The sequence below is a fragment of the Colossoma macropomum genome, unplaced genomic scaffold (genome assembly GCF_904425465.1).
Source record: "Colossoma macropomum unplaced genomic scaffold, Colossoma_macropomum, whole genome shotgun sequence".
Taxonomy (NCBI): domain Eukaryota; kingdom Metazoa; phylum Chordata; class Actinopteri; order Characiformes; family Serrasalmidae; genus Colossoma; species Colossoma macropomum.
Genome location: NW_023494796.1, coordinates 26,294,945 through 26,314,598, shown reverse-complemented (window position 1 = coordinate 26,314,598; position 19,654 = coordinate 26,294,945). Strand labels below are relative to the sequence as shown.

General features: G+C 37.2%; 1 protein-coding gene across 1 annotated transcript in view; it reads right to left on the bottom strand.

Annotated features, from left to right (window-relative positions):
- The window catches only part of LOC118816675 (receptor-type tyrosine-protein phosphatase delta-like), a 701,473-nt gene that overhangs the window by 525,287 nt on the left and 156,532 nt on the right, over positions 1 to 19,654 (bottom strand). Inside the window, exon 4 of the mRNA XM_036583195.1 lies at positions 2,255 to 2,278. The gene's annotated coding sequence lies outside the window, so the exon portion shown is untranslated. The remainder of the gene's footprint in view (positions 1 to 2,254; positions 2,279 to 19,654) is intronic.

The following is a 19,654-nucleotide window of genomic DNA, read 5'->3' as shown; positions in this document are numbered from 1 at the left end:
AAATTAATGAATGAATTAACTAAAAACTGCGGTGATCTTAGGGAGGATAAACAGACAGAAGGTGCTGCAGCTGGTTAATGGATATTTGTCACTATGTTGGTCAGTGTGTTCTGTTTTGTTAAGAGTGACAGAGTGTTTTATTGTTTTAATTCTCTTTATTCTCAAAGCTAATGGTAATTTAATGGTTTTGTTTGGGACGATTCAGTGATTTGTTTGAATTTAACTCGACAGCTGGATGTGTTTTTTGTTAACAAGTCACAACTTGTTAAATTTCGCTCAACTAAATATCTATTATCATCATCACTTTAAGCTTTCTCTAAACACAGCACTCACTTTAATCCTAATAGCAATCATTACTCAGACAAAAGCTATGTTCAACCATAACCCTGGTTAAAACCTGAACAGTCAAACTACTGATTATCAACTATGAATAAAGTGTCAAATAAAGTGGAATCAAACTTTCATGCCATTCAAACTTTACAGTAGCTCTCCTTGTAACCTCGTGTAATGCGGTCAGGATTATAGAGATTATAATACGAATAAGATAATATACACTGTAACAGGCTTAAGTTTGGCATTTTTATAAGTAGTATTATACTAAAAACAATAATGTTTCAACTTTATTAAATTACTAACCTGACTGACTTAAAACTTGGAGTTGAATGAATTTCAAATAATAAGTTAACAGAACGGAAAAAAACATTTTAGTGTTCTGTTAATTTACCATTGGAAGTTCACTGAACTTACATTTTAAGGCAACCAGGTTACTACCTTTTTAAAGTTAAAACAGTAAATCATATTTTACAGTGTATGACGATTGCCCTTTGGTTTTGCTTCTAGATTTTCACCTTTCCAGCCTACCTGTGACATTTTCAGTTACCCGAAATGCATCAGACTTCAGTAAGATTGATTATTTTAATCGTTTTAATGTTTATTATTGCACTTAATCATTCAATCAGATGTTTTGTTCTGAACATAAGCTATGGTCATCCTTTTCCAGGCCAAAATCTCTCTCTCCCTCTCTCTCTCTCTCTCTCTCTCTCTCCCTCTCTCTCTCTCTCTCTCTCTCTCTCTCTCTATCTGAGTCAATGCCAGTGAATCCTCTCTCAGTAAACTGGGCCACTTGACTCTCTCATTTGAATAAAATTCAAATTTGCGACGCAGAGCACCAAACCGGCATCCAGAAATAGAGAGGCAGTGTGTGTGCGGCCCATGAGTGGGGATTCGTGCAGAGCATTGCAAAGAGCAAGCAAACACGCACACATACACGCGCTGAATTCTGTGCATCCCTACCCACCTTGATATCTTACTGAAAGACTGACTGATTCACAGCGAGAATCTCTGAGTGTCTGAGTGTGTTAGTGAATGTGCGTGTATGTATTACGTATAAAGTACTGTGCAAAAACCACAGACCACCTTTTATATATTTTTTAGTCATAAAGTACACATTATTCATTTTTTGAGTCAGGAAAAATGTGGAAAACACATATTTTAATGAAAAATTATGCCTCAATAGCTAAATCAGTATACAGTGAGTGCTCTCTTTACTTTTATTACAGTTTCTATTCTTTTTAGAGACTTGCTTTCAGTTTTTCAAAGAAAAGGGATATTGTCCACACCTCCAAAGTTAAACGTTCAGTCTTCAGGTCTGGACTCAGAGGTGGTCAGTTCATTGTTCTGAGAACAGCAGCAGCTTCTTTGTTTGGTTTGTCTGTTTCCTTTTCTCAGTAAGAGCTTCTTGACAGCTACACATCCTTTAAGACTCAAAGCATTGAGTGTCTTCTGACAGATGTTTTCAGATCTGAATCAAGAGTGGAGCTTGATTTTCTCCTCTCTCTCAAAGATGAAACCTTTAAGTGCTGCTTGTCTAAAGGGTCAGTTTTGGTGTCTACCAGGTCTTGCACGGTTGTTAGGAGTCCCATTTTCTGTGGAGCTTTTATTTATTTTTTTGAACTCCAGTTTGGATGCTCCTGTTTTTTTGTTTTTTTGTTTTTTTTGTTGTTGTTTTTTATTCTTTAATCTCCTTTCTTACGTAAGTGGAATATCTTATATCTAATCTCCTCAGAAAACAAGTAACTTGTCCTTAATGGTTGTTCTGACTAGAAATTTAAGAAGGAAATGTCCGTTTCTGACTTCTGCACAATACTGTGTGTGTGTGTGTGTTTGTGAGTGTGTGTGTGTTTTCCCATTTGAGAAGGGCTGTGTACATCACATTTACAGCCAAGTAACAATTAAAACCAAAGCCAATTCTTACCTTTCCCGATGCTCTTGGTCACATCTGCAAGCATACAGAGAGAGAGAGGGAGAGAGAGAGAAACATCAGCAAATTGCAGTTGAGTGTACAGTGGTGATGATGGTGGGTGTGTGAAGGATGGCAATGTGTGTGATACCTCAGAGAGGAGTGTGTGAGGTACAGATTAGTTCCTGTTTCTCTCTCACACGCACACACACATACACACATGCACAGACACACACACACACACACACACATTCATTTATTACACATACCAACATGAAAGAGCGTGTGAGCCCCTCCAGCAGATGAAGTTTGCAGGAGTTACATTAATATTAGTCAGTTCATCTCACAATTAGTGGGAAGAGAGAGAGAGATAGAGAGAGAGAGAGAGAGAGAGAAAGAAAGAGAGAGAGAGAAAGAGAGAGAGAAGAGAGAGCGAGAGAGAGAGACAGAAGGAGATAGATAGAGAGAGAGAGAGAGAGAGAGAGAGGGATAGAAAGAGAGAGAGAGAGAAATAGAGAGAGGGAGAGGGATAGAGAGAGAGCATGTGAAGGGTTTATAGTAATTCTGTCCTTGGAGAACAGAAGCAGGTGATTTACTGCATAAATAGACTCCAGTGATGTTTTTTGTTTACATACAGTGGCGAAAGAGCAATGACCATAACGCTAAAGACAACAAAGATCAACCTTACACAATTTTCTTCTTCATCCTGTGGTCAGCCAAGACATGCTTGATGGACAAAAGTATGCACCAGCTTGTACTGAGCGACGGTATTGTATGTTTGCACACGTATGTAGATAATAGTGTCTAATACAGTAAGCAAATGTATTCGACATTACTTAACAACACCACATGATTTGAGGTAAGAGTGTGGTGATAAAGGCATGCAGTTAGCTCCAGGCTGGTGGGTATAAACATTTATTACTTGTTAGCTACATTAGCATCGTAGCTCCAGTGTAAAACTAAAGAAGCAAACTTCACACCAAACATGTCTTGGCTAAATATACTTGGGTTAAGGACAAAACTGCATAAATACGACGTTTCTTCAAACTTTCGTCATTGATTTGCTGTTGCTATGCATGAAGAAACACTGCGGTGCTTTATTCTTGCCGAAAGTGTTTCTGCCCTTGCGTGGCTCTGCTCGCCAGTAAGAAGGACAGATATATGCTAGATTATGCCAGTTTCCCTCTTCACTTTTCAATTCCTTGTTTTAAGACTTCCATGGGGACCCCTAAAGCTTCTGATCCGCTTAAAGAAAGGAGAGGAGAAAAAATAAGAGTTTGTTCTCTTCCACCCATCCCCCCGTTCTTTCTTTTCTCCTTGACGCCAGTGGTCCCAGCTGTCAGCTTTAGCAGTGTAATTCTCTTAGCTGTAACCTCACATCCAACAGCTCGCACACTCAATCTCTGCGTAAAGGAAACCGTCCATTCGCTACTGACAAGGAAAAAACCCACCAAAGCCCACGCCATTCACAGCAGATGGCACGCTAGCGCTGGCATTCAGTTAATAATACAATGTGGCTTATTATATTAGCAGAAATGGACCATAATGAGGCAGTGAAAGCTTAACAGGTTACATTAAAGAATTCAATCACAACAGTTCACAAGGAAAATGATTATTGTTGATTTGCCATACATTTTATTTACATACATGATAATGTAAACAAAATAATGTATGTAACTGCCTAGAGTTTGCACTTCTAACTTTTTTAGTTTGTTTCAGTGTCACAAAAGTGACTAAAACATGGCAAAACATTTAGAATCTACACCTTTCACAGGATCTCTTAGCTTGTTTCGATAGCGTACAAGTTAGAGATAAGTACGCAAAATGTAATAAGAGGCATTTTATGGAGGATAATAAACACTCAGTCCATGAACAACCTCAAGAACATCCCTTTACACTAAAATAGAATATATTAGTCCATAAACAACTTCAATAAAAACCCTTATTCAATAGAACAGGGGATATTAGTCCATGAACAATCTCCATAGACTAGAATAAACACTTCCATAGACTAGAAGAGGCGATATTAGGTCATAAACAATAAAACAAATTCTCCTAATACTTCTATTCAAGTGCATTCCTTCACATTCGAATAGGAGATATGAATCCATAAACAACAAATAAACACCACTGTTCACTGGAAAAGGAGATCTTAGCCCATACACAACCTTTATAAACATTCATTCACACTAAATTAGAATACAGAAACTTTATTTTCTAGTGAATAAGTGTTTATTGAAGTTGTTTATGGATTGATATATTCTATTCTAGTGTGAATGAATGTTTATAAAGGTTGTGTATGGGCTAAGATCTCCTTTTCCAGTGAACAGGGGTGTTTATTGAAGTTGTTTATGGATTCATATCTCCTATATGGATATCAGTCCATAAACAACCTCAATAAACACTCCCACAGACAAGATGAGGAGATATTAGGCCATGAACAACCTTAATAAACTGTCCCATACACTAAAATACATTAGTCTGTACTGGTTGGTATGGTGTGTGTTGGTTGGTGAAGTGTGTATTGGTTGGTATAGTGCACTGGGTAACACATCTGCCTTCTAAGCTGTAGACTGGGGTTCAATCTCCCACCTGGGCAAGCACCTTACACTATACCAATCCTTGGGCAAGACTCCTAACACTACCTTTGCCTATCTGTGTAAAATGATCAAATTGTAAGTCACTCTGGATAAGACTGTCTGCCAAATGCTATAAATGTAAATGTAGAAACAACCTTAATAAGCACTCCTGTATGCTATAAAAGGAGATAACAGTCTATGCACAACCTCAATAAATACTTCTAAACACTTGAATAAGATATATAAGTCCATAAACTCAGTAAATACGCCTATACACTACACGTTTTATGTAATAGTTTCTAGCTGATGAAAGAAATGGTCTACATTGCCAAATCGGGCTTGCTACTTTGTCCAATATCTCTACCTTTACGCAAAAAGCATCTTTCTCACTCAAAGAATTTAGAAGCAGCATTGCTGTAAAGGCAACGTGGAATAGATAGCTGTGAGATTAATACAGAGAAAAACAGGCAGAGATATAGTTGATGACTTACACTTACACACACTGGATTCAAAGGAGCTGAGAAAGTACTTGACTTTGAGTGCAAGACATAGGAACGCAACCAGTTTGTCTACCAGATATTTTTTGTACCAGTATTCTGACTTTACCCATTGTCACTGGATCTTTCCTCTGTATGAACCCAGTGTCTCTGTTAAATCTTCCTTGCAGACTTGTCGTAGCTTTTACTTCTATCTTAGCTGCATGTAGCCCACAGCACCGAGTTCTGATAATGAACACAGGTGTAACCTGTAAGCCTCACAAAATTCTAAGCTGGAAAAATGCAGTAGGAAAGACTCTGGCAGTGGAGATGTTACAATAACTTAATTTATTTTCCAATTCTGATACAGAAAGCTTAAGGAGAGATGGATATGTTTACTCTGTTAACCCTTGTGTGATGTTGATGTGTTTGTTACTCAGTGGTCCGGTGGACCCACCGCATTATTGTTTTAATCAATACAGCCACAGCAATTTATGTAAAAATACCAGATGTTTAAAATATCACACTTGGCCAGCATAGCGTTCTCCTTTAGCAGCTGTAGCCAGTCAGCAGCCTGTCCATGTTGTCCACCCTCACACACACACATATACAAACACATACACTCACAGACACACACACACACACTAACAGCAGGCCATGTAGAAGGAGAACAGAGTGAAGGGACACAGCACAACATCACAGTGTAATATAATACAGTGTTTAGTCATTGAGAATGTGTTATTTTATATGTTCTTCACAGAAAATGAACAAAGGCCAAAGAAGCTGAGGCTAAGATAATAATAATAATAATAATAATAATAATAATAAATCACATCATTTGGGGCCCACAGACATGAACACCACATAAGGGTTAAATGCATCTCAGAACACCTGTTGAAGTGGAGTAATTAAGTCAGATTAGAGTGGATTTATACTTGCATTTTTATGTAGATAATCTCAGTCCTGATACTCAAGACGCATGAAACAACTAGCTTTAAACAGTGCCATCTCTACCTGAAAACTTCTAAAGAATTTCTGTCATTTCTCCTAGACAACAATAGGATCTGACGGAAAGGAGTTCGTTGCTTAAGAACTTAGTAATCTCATTAGTTTCCTCTTGGGGTTTGGTAGAGATCTCAATTAGGTCACACATTATCTTCAAATTTGCCAAGATAGTAATGCTCATGTTTATCTGCAACTAAACTTTCATCTCTCCTTTATCTCATTCGTCCTTATATCTCAAGTCTCCTTTGTGTCTAATGCTCCCATTTCTCCTAAGGAATTTTAGGAGAATCACCATTAAGTTTCCCGAGTCACAAAATTGTTCTCCGAATGTTCTCCGGTCTGTGGTGGCCATGCTAAGGCCGATCACAACGCAGTAGCTGTGTGTGCATGTGCTGCCACGGCTCGCCTCCATCTGGCTCCTCTGCAAGCCGAGTGAACGGATGGATAGACGGACAGGCACAAGGAAAGTGTGTCTGTGGGTGAAAATGAAAGCAGGTTCTGTCTTATTATTGTTCAATTAGCGCAGTGACAGCGAGCATTCCCTGCGCTGGTGTCACACTTTAACCTGATCAACAGAGCGTAAACTCCGGCAGCTGCTTTACTCACCACACTCCATCAGGAGCAGGACGGCCGCCTGGAGCCACTCCAGAGAGAGAGAGAGAGAGAGAGAGAGAGAGAGAGAGAGAGAGAGAGAGAGAGAATAGTAAATAGTAATAGTAAACAAAAGTGTGTGAGAAAAAGATGAGAAAAGAAAGTGTGCGAGAAAACAAGAAGGGAAGAAAAGGCAGAGAAACAAGACAGAAAGGAAGATGAGAAAAGAGAAATGATTTTATAATTTAAAAAAGTTTTATCAATTCGTTCTCTGTGTGTAAATGATTAAGAGCCTTATAAACAATGTCTACTGTTTTTATTTTAGCTTATAAATATATAGTTTGAAGAGATGCAAATAACAGTGTTTTTCTAAACAAATAAATGTTGACTATGCAAATAAACAGTTTTTAAATATTGTTTTCTCATAAAGTTTTGGCAATATTGTAAAAAATATATTGAGAGAGAATCGCAAAGAAACAGAAAGAGAAACTTACAGAAAAACAGACAGAGAGGGAGAAAGAACTACAGAGAAACAGAAAGAAGATGACAGGTAGATGTGGAGAGTAAATATCTGCAAATGCATGATATGCTTTATGTTTTAAAACGTAGCTATAGCTGTATTTTTTTTTTACACAGTAATGGGAGAATCCCACAGTGAATTGTATTCAGCCCCCAAATCCCATAAATCATATTAAGCATCATGTTGTCCACAGCAAGAGAGATTTGTGAAAAATACAATGAAAAGATTCAAAGATAAAACCACAAATACGACACGATCCACTCTAGACTGGCCAGCTCCCCACAGCTTAGCATTTATATGAGTCATTATACAAATCTGCTGCTGAAAAAACACCACCGTAATCTACCAGCAGGACACGACACTACTTCAGTAATAATAAATAAACTGTTTTAAAGACCAGGAAAACGTCCATAGCAGTGTATCAGTGGAAGAAAAAAAGAATAAGTGGCCACCAACTCACTCTCTCTCTCTCTCTCTCTCTCTCTCTATATATATATATATATATATACACACACACACACACACACACACATATGTATATATAAGTAAAGCAATAAAATAAATAAATAAATAAATAAGATTGATAGTTTGCATCATATCAGCACTTACTTATCACAATATTTGATAAAATCGAGTAAGTTTAGAAATATAATGTGTCACATGTAAAGTGACTGGAGATGAAAGTGAAGAATAGCAGTTCAGCCTGAATTTTTAAAGGTCCATCAGGCAGATCTGTCTGACTGCCCGTGGGGGGGAACTGTTTATCAGTCTGGAGAACTAGTCTTTCAGTTTAGTGTGTGTGTGTGTGCTGGTAGGCTGCCCAGTTTGCCCCCAGCGCTGTGTGTGTGTGTTTGTGGAGTAGTGTCAAAAGAGTTGAAGGTTAGTCTTCCCTTTTAATATTGCCAATGCTGCCCCCTTTGAAAATTCATTAAAGCGCGTCGACCTCTATGCCATCTGTGTATGTCTGTTTGTGTGAGAGGACTGTTCGTGAGAATGATTGAAATTCCGACAGCGGGACAGGCTGGAGACTGTCATTTATCTGTATTTCTGTTTGTTTGTGTAAGAATACGCAATTCATTTTTGCCCTTTATTTTGCATTTGACCCCAAATGCATTAGCAAGCTTTTTCAAGAGTGTGAATGATTTCAGGCTTTTGATGAAATAATTTACTCTCATTTAGGCTTGAAATGGCTTCATTCATTGCACAGAAACACTCATTACGTTAAATTAGGCTGCATTCACTTCATAAAATTAATATTACTGTCATATCTGTGCACTTTAACAGCATTTTGGATTGTACACTTAAATATAAAAAGGACTCTGGGGTTCCCTTTCATCCAGTGTTGACATGATTTACACATCACACGTGGCCTTATAGGGATAGCTCAGCCAAACAATCAAATTTACACAATTTGCCTCTTAATTCAAATGCAATCACTCAACATGTCTGCTTGTTTCAATTTGCACTGGAGCTATGAGGCTAATGTTGCTAATAAGAAATGGAAGCCTACAGCTACCAATTATCATTAGCATGATACAAACTGCATGACTTACTGAACGTTCACATTAAGAGACTAGAGCTGCCTGCTGTGGGTGTGTCCAAAGCTACACATCACATGAGGAAGTGTACACTGTCAAACTTCATGAAAATATAATAGCCAAAATATTTATTATATAGTGCCCTCCACAAATATTGGCGCCCCTGGTAAACATGAGCAAAACAGGCTGTATCTTTCATTCAAATCATTAATCAAACTTTGCCCTTTATGAAGTACAATGATTAAAAAATATACCTTTTTTCATGATTATTTTTTCCTCAAACGTGTGCCATAATCATTGCCACCACTTTATTAAACACTTTGCGCAGCCCCCATTTTCAAAAATAACAGCTCTGAGTCATCTCTTATAATGCTTAATGAGCCTGGAGACAGTTTAGGTCCTGTCAAAACTTTCATTTTGTGCTTATGGGGAGTATTTTGGCTCACTGTACTGAAGCAGTCAGTTCTGATTTAATATCTGCTGGTCCTTGATGGAGTCCACGATACCATGTATCTGTGCAAGCTGTCAAGGGCCTCCGGAAGAAAAACAGCCCCATAACATCACAGATCCACCACCATACTTCACAGTGGGGAGGAGTTTTCTGCATGTCTATCTTTGTGTCTATGCCCAACTCACCTCTTTCTTTCTGTGGTTATGTAGGTGTCGTCTGTTTGTAGTTTGGGAGATGTTCTGACCCCAAGACCTAACTAACGTCACAGCTCAACAGCTGCAAGATTCTTTGGCCAAACAAACCATCACCCTCACTGTGCATGGACTCAACAAAGACATACGTCCTTTATCCAGCAGATTCTGAAGCTCTCCAGTTGCTTTGTGTAGCCACTTCCTGATTTGTGCAACTCAATTATCTTTTGTCACACATCACTGCTGTATTCTCTGGTCTTTTCAGTGATAGATGACTATTTGGTCTGTGTGCCACCTCATATTGTTACCCCAGTGAAACAGGAAGTCATGGCTATTCATTTAAGAGCTTCTACTCTTTCTACTCACGTAAACTTAAAAACATATAAATCAGATTATTTCACAATTTTTTTTCTAATTATTGTACTTTATAAAGGTTAGATTTTAGTTACTATTTTGAATGAAAGATAAAAAGTATAAGCAATGTTTTGTCACCAAACACCAACAATCTCTGCTATTTTCTTCCACAACTGCTTTGGATTTGTTTTTTTGGAAATATGAACTAAATGGCCGCAGGAACAAGAAGGACAACATTAGAGACCTTGGACAGTCTAGCTGTGTTATAATTAATTTGTATAAAATTGAGAAAAATCTATTTGATTTGACTCTTCGTCCTGTCACTTGTTAATTGTCACTAAATCGCAAGTTGCCTTCTGCCATTAAAAATGACTGGTCACCTGTTGCTGAAACACTGTTATCTACAGAAATAGACAAAGCCTATCACATAGCTAAAAACAGTAGCAGTGGCATGTCCTGCCTATGTAAATTTGCCTTTTTATTATTCCTGTAAGCATTCTCAGCATCCTGGAGTAGAACACATACAAAAAAAGGACAAAATATACCAAGAGGCTGCTATGGATTTTAGCCTAAACGTCCATTACAGTGGCCATCTGCTCCGGAAACCATCTCGGCCAATGACGTGAGCCGTTCCAAGTGCTATGTAACCATCTTTCACTGTCACCAGAGCGAAGAAGACATAATTTTAAATGCTTTATGATAATTCAGCATTTTTTTTTTATTTATCCAGTTTATCCACCTTACGACAAATGAAGTGGATCAGCCAAAGAGTGTGAAGGGCATAAAATTTTGCTTGAATTATGCTTCCTTGTCTACAGTCTGCATCTTTAGTTTTACACTGGAAATAATACAGCTAAGAAGTAATACTAATGCTTATACCCTCCAATTAGCACCTAAATGATCACACTCTCACCACAAACCATGTCAAGTAATCTCCAGTAGACTTGGTTAAGTGGTTTCTGACACTGTATGACATATTGTTATCTATAAACATGGACAAAAGTACACCATATAGCTAAAAAGAGTAGTACTGGTTCAAGCGAGATGCAATTTAAATATGACTTGAGGTTAATAGGCTTTTACAGCAAGAACACCACTTTCAAATGGATTTTAGAGAGGAAATCTTTGTTTTTACACATAATTGGAACTCATCTAAGCCCAAACAGACACATTATAAGCCCAGAGATGAAAGGTGACCCACTCACAGCTCATTCAAAATAGACCGTTCATTAGCATTCATAAGTGCAAAGAAGCAATGTTCATGGACTCTGCTAGCTGCCAACATGTTCAGAAGAAATTCTGTAAATAGTAATGCATTGTTAAAAAAATGTAGATACACACTGAAACACACAGACACGTGCAGTCACACATACCGTTTTATGACCACATGGCATCATTTCGATTGCACCACGTACAAAAGGTTTCAACCACCGCAATACACCCCCCATTACAGTGTTTATCAGCATGTGTATACCCACAGACAACACCCACCCACATGTCACACTATTACTGCTGCAAGAAAATGTCTCGTGTCCAAAATAGCAACCTGAGGAGACAAATTTCATCCATTTATTGCCCTTCCTGAGCTGTCAAATACTCCACGATCATAAAAAGGATGGTTACATATAAATGCATAAGGGTTCAAAAGTTGGAATCAAATTTCAACATTATAGTTTTAAATAACTAGAAGGACAAATGGAAACTGTAAATAAGAATGAAGAAATGCTGGAGGAGTCCACGATGATGATGGACAGAGCTGTAGATAATTCTAAAATGCCTAGGAAAGCTGGACAATGTCCAAAATCATGTCATAATGAAATTAATATTCATTAATATTCAATTAATCAGTATATTATTAACCATTTATTCATGTACACACATAATTATAAAGAAATTAACCAAAATTACTTAATCTCATTACACCAGCTGGTACCACTTTACAATAAGATCACCCTCATAATTACCCTTATACTTTTATATATATCTTTAATGAACAATTGAATGACTGAATGAGTTTATTAATGATTATAAATTAGGTCATAAACTCCTGATAAAAATAATTAATACACAGTTATGTCACATAAATAAAAATGCAACAGTGAGCTGCTGTTTGCCATATAGCCCACAGTCATCTGAAGTGTTAAATCTTAGATTTTGATAGTTACTTAGCCTACTTTGTCTTCTCCTTCAGTTAGCACTGAACCTATTAGCTTCAAAAGACATTCATTAGATATAACAGGTCACTGTTGCCATGTTTATTTATGTGTTACTGCTTATTAATGATTTTAAAGATGTTTATGACATAACTAATAACCATTAAAATACTATTAATAATAATATTAAAGGGCCCATATTGTGGATTTCTTTAATAAAACATACCATTCACTCTCCAGTTCATACAGTCTACATATGGAAACAAAGCAGCAAAAACAGCCTGTTTTGAATTCATTATTTCTGTGATGCCACAAGATACATCTACCCACCTACTTGGCCTACAGCAGTTTAGTCCCTCCCATACATGCTGAAGTTTAATGAATGTTTCAGCTCCAAGTGCTTTTAAATGAAGCACAATACAAGGCAGCTGATCAGAATTAACAAAAACAACCGGACAGGTTGATAATAAATGAAGACCATTTTTGTTACCCAAACCAAAAAAAAAAAGGTATTATATGGGCCCTTTAACTGCATGAACATTTTTTCTCCTTCTCCACTACAGTTACCAGTTTTAGAGACAGAGATGTTTTCTAATTATAGTGATGACATCTATGTGCCTTTTGTTGTACATCCTGGCACTTTAATGTTGTCTATCTCACCCCAGTGGGGTACAACACAGAAAATATCTCTCTGAAAGAAAAGGTCATAACAGCCAGAGACGAAGAATTAAAACAGCTCAAAGCTGCCAGATGACACACACTGCTTGTGTGATTGATGTTTGAGTGTGTGTGTGTGTGTGTGTGTGTGTGTGTGTGTGTTTGTCTGCATGTGTGTGTCCAGGTGGCGGTGTAATACTCCATCCTACTGAGCTCATGCTAATCAGAAGACTGGCATGCGCTCGTAACCACGGATACCAACACCCTGGCACCACAGACGCTTGGCAGAAGTTGTGCTCTCTCTCTCTCTCTTTCTCTCTCTCTCTCAAACACACACAGAACAGAGACCAAAGCCTTTAAACAACCAACAACTCTCCTCTCCTCCATGCTGTGTGTTCAAGACCACATTTGCAATTTTATCTGGATCTCAATCTAATCTAGTATATTTATACATCCACTCTTTGGCCACTTTATTAGGAACAGCTATAATATATTATATAATTTAGCATATGTTATCAGACAGAGGGAAGGGAGAGGGAGAGAGAGAGAGAGAGAGAAAGAGAGGTTAGATGACAGACTTCTCACTGAATCATGGTGTTAAACAGACCAAATGTGACGGGAACAAACTGCCAATCAAATCACATTATAATAAATAATCACCCTCTTAATGACGCTCATTTAAACACAAGGCTAATGTTCATTTATTTAAAAATTGTGAATAATAAACACGATTTACGCCTGCATGACCAGTAAGTGTATCCCGCTAAACTTAACATAACCCTCAGTGTAAAGCAAATGCTCAACTGTTAAGATGCAATAATGTGACAACAGAAATAATTTCATAGGTAGTATTGTGATCAAATCACTCACATTCACATTACATTATTTATTGACAGGACTCAGACTGCACTTTGAACTTTGGTTCAATCAAAACATTGACAAAACCACAGCAACAATGTAAAGGATGTTGTTCGTTTCACAAGAAGATTAGACTGAAAATTCAACAATAACTTTTCATCAGGTTCAAATTCTAATATCTCACCTTCTATTTACAAATTCAAATGTAGTACAGATTAATAATTGTAATTCAGCTTCAGAATATGTCTGCAACTAAAGACTACCTCTCCAACTAATGAATCTATCACCTATTCTTCTCCTAATAAACTATTATAACTACTGTAACTTCTGAAACAATAGAAGCTGTATCATCCCTAGGCTTCTATTAGTGTATTACAAACAAAGAATGACCACATGGATCATATTAACATTTGAGAGCATTATACAGTGCTTTTTAAATGAAACAACAAAGGACATATCGCCCCCTACACTTCCTGTAGTGTATTACAATCTGTCAGAATGGCTGTGTGGATCCTAAAAACATTATAGAGCATTATAGAGGACTTTTTAAATGAAAGAATAGATGCCAAATCACCCCTACACTTCCTATAGTGCGCTACAATCTGTCACAATGACTGAATATGTAGCAGGAAGATTATATAGAGAAATGATGGATTAACTCTTATTGATAGTTGACATTGTCCATAGTTAATCACTGCAGCCTCACTTTGGTGAGAAGGGCTATTTGGGCAGGTACTAGGCATGAGGGGGTGAATCTGAGCCGTTTTGCTCTACTCGCATTTTGCTGCTCTCATACATTACAGCAGCAAACAGGCACCGGGCAGCCCAATCATCGATTAAAAATGATTAATTATTCAGAGAAGCCTGCTGAAAGCAGTCGTGATGCTCCAGAGTGTTGAGTTTTCACATCAAGAAGGAAAGTAGTTAAGTCTTTAATGAGAGAGTCTTGCTATGTCTAACTCACTGTGTATCACAAAAATGTCTGCATTATATTATGTCTAAACCCTACAGTCGTGATTGTTATTAGACAAGCTAAATATATGTTAAAAATAAGGCCAAGGTAACTGCTCTTAAGTTGAACTTTATGTTTTCCTTAACCTTTATACCAAGATTAAAATAACCAAAGAAGAGTGTACACTGTAAATTAATTATTTAATGACTGCAATAAAAGAGAAAAATAAATGCCTGTGACCTAATATGGCTTTTGCTGTAATTAATGCGAGAGTGAGTGAGCGAGAGAAAAAGGGAGCAAGGGCAAGTGTACTACTTCCCTATAAAAATAATAAGATAAATATTTGTTTTAGTTAAAGATAGATAGATAGATAGATAGATAGATAGATACATAGATAGATAGATAGATAGATAGATAGATACAGAACAGCAGTGCTTTACTGCAGAAACACTGGAAACACCACAGAACAGAAACATCAACAATTCTAAAAGTCTTTCAGTCTCTCTAAGCACAAAAATACAACAAAAGGAGCAAAGGAAAAAGTTCACAGTATGACTACTCCATCAACACCCTATCAAACTGCCCAGCTCTATCACTCCAGTCCAATTTAACTGTCAAAATCCATTTTCAGCAAAAGCTTAGTCCAAACAGCCCTGCTAAAGCTATCATTGTACAAAAGCATGCAGACTGATGGCCAAACCCAGCCAGCACTTCTCACGATTGACCAGATTGATAAATATTTAGCCAAATTTTAAATTTCTCCCTACTAAAAAAAGCACTAATACAGCTGTCACTGGCCTGGCATGACAAGAATAGACGTTCAAGTCCTACATGTCGGGACAAATAAATAAATAAAACCTCAGAACTGATAATACAGTGGCTGAGAACAGAAGATGTACTGATTAGGTGTTATTATATTGCTGAACGATTTGGGAAAATATCTAACTGCATTTTTTTAAATAATACTGTGACTAGGGCTGGGCAATTAATCGAAAAGTAATTGAAAACGACATTCAGAACGTCGAACCGATGTAATCTTGCCCATGTCAGTTATTCAGATTTTTTAAAATTCTGTTAATCCTTTCCCGACTCTGCATGATTACGTACCGTCCCCTTAAAAATTAGTGCGCGTGTAGTCACGTGACTCCGCCACGTCCAGTCTGCGACATGGAAGGTAAGGATATGTTCACACAGCGGGTAAAAGTGGCCCAAATCTGATTTTCTCACCAAATCGAATTTTTTTGTTTGGCTGTTCACTTTATCTTTTAAATGTGATCTGCATGCGACAGTCTGATCAGATCAGCTCCTAAACCGACCCGCATGCGCAAAAGAACATTGCGTCACGTTGCTTCGCATGGCTCATCCAGAGGTAAACAATCATGACTACGAACGAACACCGGTCACTCCCGGAGCTTTCAGTTTCATCTTCGCCAGCATCACAGGAGCCATAATGAAGCTTCACTCTCTGACAGCTGGGCTCATCACTGAGAGTGTGTTTGAGGTCACCCTAAAAAGGGTTTGGTTACTTCTTTGGTTCGTGTCATTGGATTCTTTAAACTTTGCTTTCAGACTTTTGCAACTTCTTTGACGCTGCAGCCTCGTTCTCCTACGGCCACATTCAGCCATTTCTTTAGAAATCTCTTCAAATGCGAAGGCGTTTTGGATAAGTCTCTTCTAATTTTTGTACAGAAGTATCACCCCAAATGTTTATTAGGTCTCAGCAGCATGAAATTATGACGAGTGACGAGTTGGATTGACGTAAAAGGCGAGTGAATTCCGATCTGGCTGTTGAGACGATTTACATTAAGATGTGCAGAGCGTATTTACAGTACAAACCTTGTCAGTGAACTATGAGGGCAAAAAACAAACAAAAACAAAAAATAATCGTTCATTAATTGTAATCGAGGTAAAACATTCAATTAATCGTGATATTGATTTGAGGTCATATCACCCAGTGCTAATTGTGACTGTGATTTAAAATGCAATAACTTTCTATTAAGGTACAGACCTGGGCAAGAGGACCAGTATATCCACTCTTGCTAATTTAAGGCTTGAACACTGATCATACTGTGCCAAACTGCCAGTTGATTGTGGTTGTGATGATGAGTGTTTATAAGCAGTTCAAAAGCTCTGTGTTGTTAGGTTAAATTTACCCTTTTAAAAATTGATAAGCGCAGTGTTGCTGATAATGTGGGCTACAATAGAAATTACAGCTCTGGTGAATTGAAAATTGTAGTCTTTCAAATTCTGATATAAAAAACAATTCTTTCAACCCTACAAACAAACAATACCAGAATATGGACAAGGGCTGGGTGATATGTTATCATTATCACAATAAATTCTTATTATTTTTATAATTATTATTATTAATATAATTGTTTAATACCTAAAAACTGAAAAACTTTAAAATTATGTCATTTTATGGATCTATTTATACAAAATGAAGCCACCCAATATTGAGGAATCAAACCATTAATATTAATGCTACACACCCCATAATTATTCCATCCTACTCTCTGTTGCCGTTGCTAAACTTTAAGGTTCTCTTGAACGAAAGGTCGTGTGTGGGGAAATTGCTCAATCAATATTGAAACCTACATAAATTCATAATTAGATTAAAAACACTCAAAGCCCACAATTTTCTTTTTATAATTCAACTGCGTTAATTATTTAAAAGGCAAAAGCCTTCTGCATGAAATCAGTCCAAAGAAAGATGCTAAGAGAATCCCAGAATTAATAACACAAGCTAACAGACAACTAAACACAACTAAACAACAAAACACAACAAACAAAATTAAACAGGTTAATACCACAGACAGATCTAATACACCGACTTTCATTCAGAAACTTAGAGAAAATATTACAGGCATAGAGACATATTACATTAATGTTAATGTAGTGCATTACATTAACTTCTATCCCTCAAGATGCGTTAATCTCCTTCTCTCTCTCTCTCTCTCTCTCTCTCTCTCTCTCACACACACACACACACATAAACACACACACACACACACATGTGCACTTTTTCCTTCAGTCTGTGCTGCTGATGTAATGCTCGGTTCCTGTGTCTGGACTGAAGTGTGTAATTGCCCCAGCAGCCTCAGCAGGAAAAACAATCGCAAAACAATTACACCGCCGAGTCCGTGACAGCAGAGCAAATGTCAAACACGATTCTGATAGAGAACCATATGTTCACCATCATTCAGAGCACAAACACAAACCAATTTATTACGCTACACAGAGAGAGAGAGAGACAGACAGAGAGAGAGAGAGAGAGAGAGAGAGAGTAGTAGTAGCAGCAGTATTACTAGTAGTAGTATTGATAGCATTCCGATGACATCACATTTGCGCTGCCACCATTTTGGTAGGCAACTTCAGTCATTCAGCTGAAGCGCTGTGAAGGTTTGTAATGAGATAATAAGCCATAACAGATCCAGCAAAGGCAGTAAAACATGTTTTTTTAACATACTTTTTTTTTAAATATCTTTTTTAAATCGTATTAACCAATATATTTGAGTTGATTAGATTTCATTTGATTTGCTGCTGTAGGTACAACGAATGAAAACCTAAACTTTAACAGCTGAGATTTCCTGCAGTATTATTATTTTCGTGTCCCAAATCACATACGACGATAGCACACTAAATAGTACACAAAAAATAGATATATCATTAGAAGTGCTAATTAGCGTAGAAGGTGAAGTGCAGAAGTCTGTGGTTTTGGACATGGCGTTAGATCAGCCAGTGAAACGTGTTCAGCAGCTCCAATGGCTGATTAGCTTAGCTGTGCTGTATTTGTTGATTAAGCATGCATTTATTGAGGTAAGCTGATGTGTATATATATATATAGTGTATTATTTAAGAGCTTTGACTGTTTTTAGCCTTTTTCATTAGTTTTTATCAAATTTGTTTGGTTTTATTAACAAAAATGGTTAATTAATTCTTACATGGCAATTTTTAGGTTGCTTTATCCCTTAGAATTAAACAAACTGTTTTGGTTACTGTGCCTTTAAAAGTTATATAAGATAAATAAGCTCTTCCCTGATTGGCTGCCCTGTATTCTGTCTCATTCAAAAAGCAGTCAGAGCTCAAACACTGCTTAGAACCTTAATATGAATGGGTACAGCTAAACCGATGTACGCTAAATAAGTGGTTATATGTAAACGGGTTGATATAGTAGCGAACGGTACATATTGAAAATATAACAATGCTTATATACTACTTCAAATATATATATATACCAAAAAAGTGAAATTCAGGTTTGGGCCCTTTTAAATGAATATTTACTGCTTTTATAACAGCTGTAATAAAATTGTTCAATGCTAATAAAAATCCCATTCAAACTTTTGAGAAACTTTTGTTGAATTTCCAGTTTAAAATGTTATGCCACAAGCTGTGCTGTGTGTTTTGGAGGCACTCTAAACTAGACAGTTTGGCAGTGACAATTAATTAGTCATCATGCTAACATTAGCTTGTTTACGCAACATTTAGCCTGTCCTAACAGTGATCCTCAAAGATTTACTAACAAAAATGTAAGCATTTAACAAAAACTGAGCTGCGTGCTACAGTTTCTCATTCCTAGCAACAGGAAAAGAAAAGAACACATTTATGGCTGAAGCGTGGTCACTTAAATACATCTGATAATCACCATCAGTACTGAAAAGTACTTCAAGCCAATGAGAAAACGAGCGCATGAGAAGGAGAGAGAGTGAGAGATGCAGTGAATGAAATGATATAATATCACTCACGTCTCTAAAATGGCCTTTCCATCTTTTATGTGAAAGTTAATATTGAGTCACACACCATTTGATCACCATTTAATACCTCGCTCAGACCATTCACTAACATTAATGGACATATCATGCTTATCTGTACTATATTAACCTCTCTCACTCTCTCTCTCTCTCCATTTTTCGAGCAATTATCTATAACTGAGATGGGAGGCCACTCAATTAAAGAGCTGAGATGAAAACAAATGTAGCTAAGGAGAATCGTATGGGAAATGACACAACTCAGCAGTCTGACTCACATTTTTAGAGTGTAAAAGTACACAGCCAGGTTATCCTGACATTTCTTTACCTCTGTTCATTCTT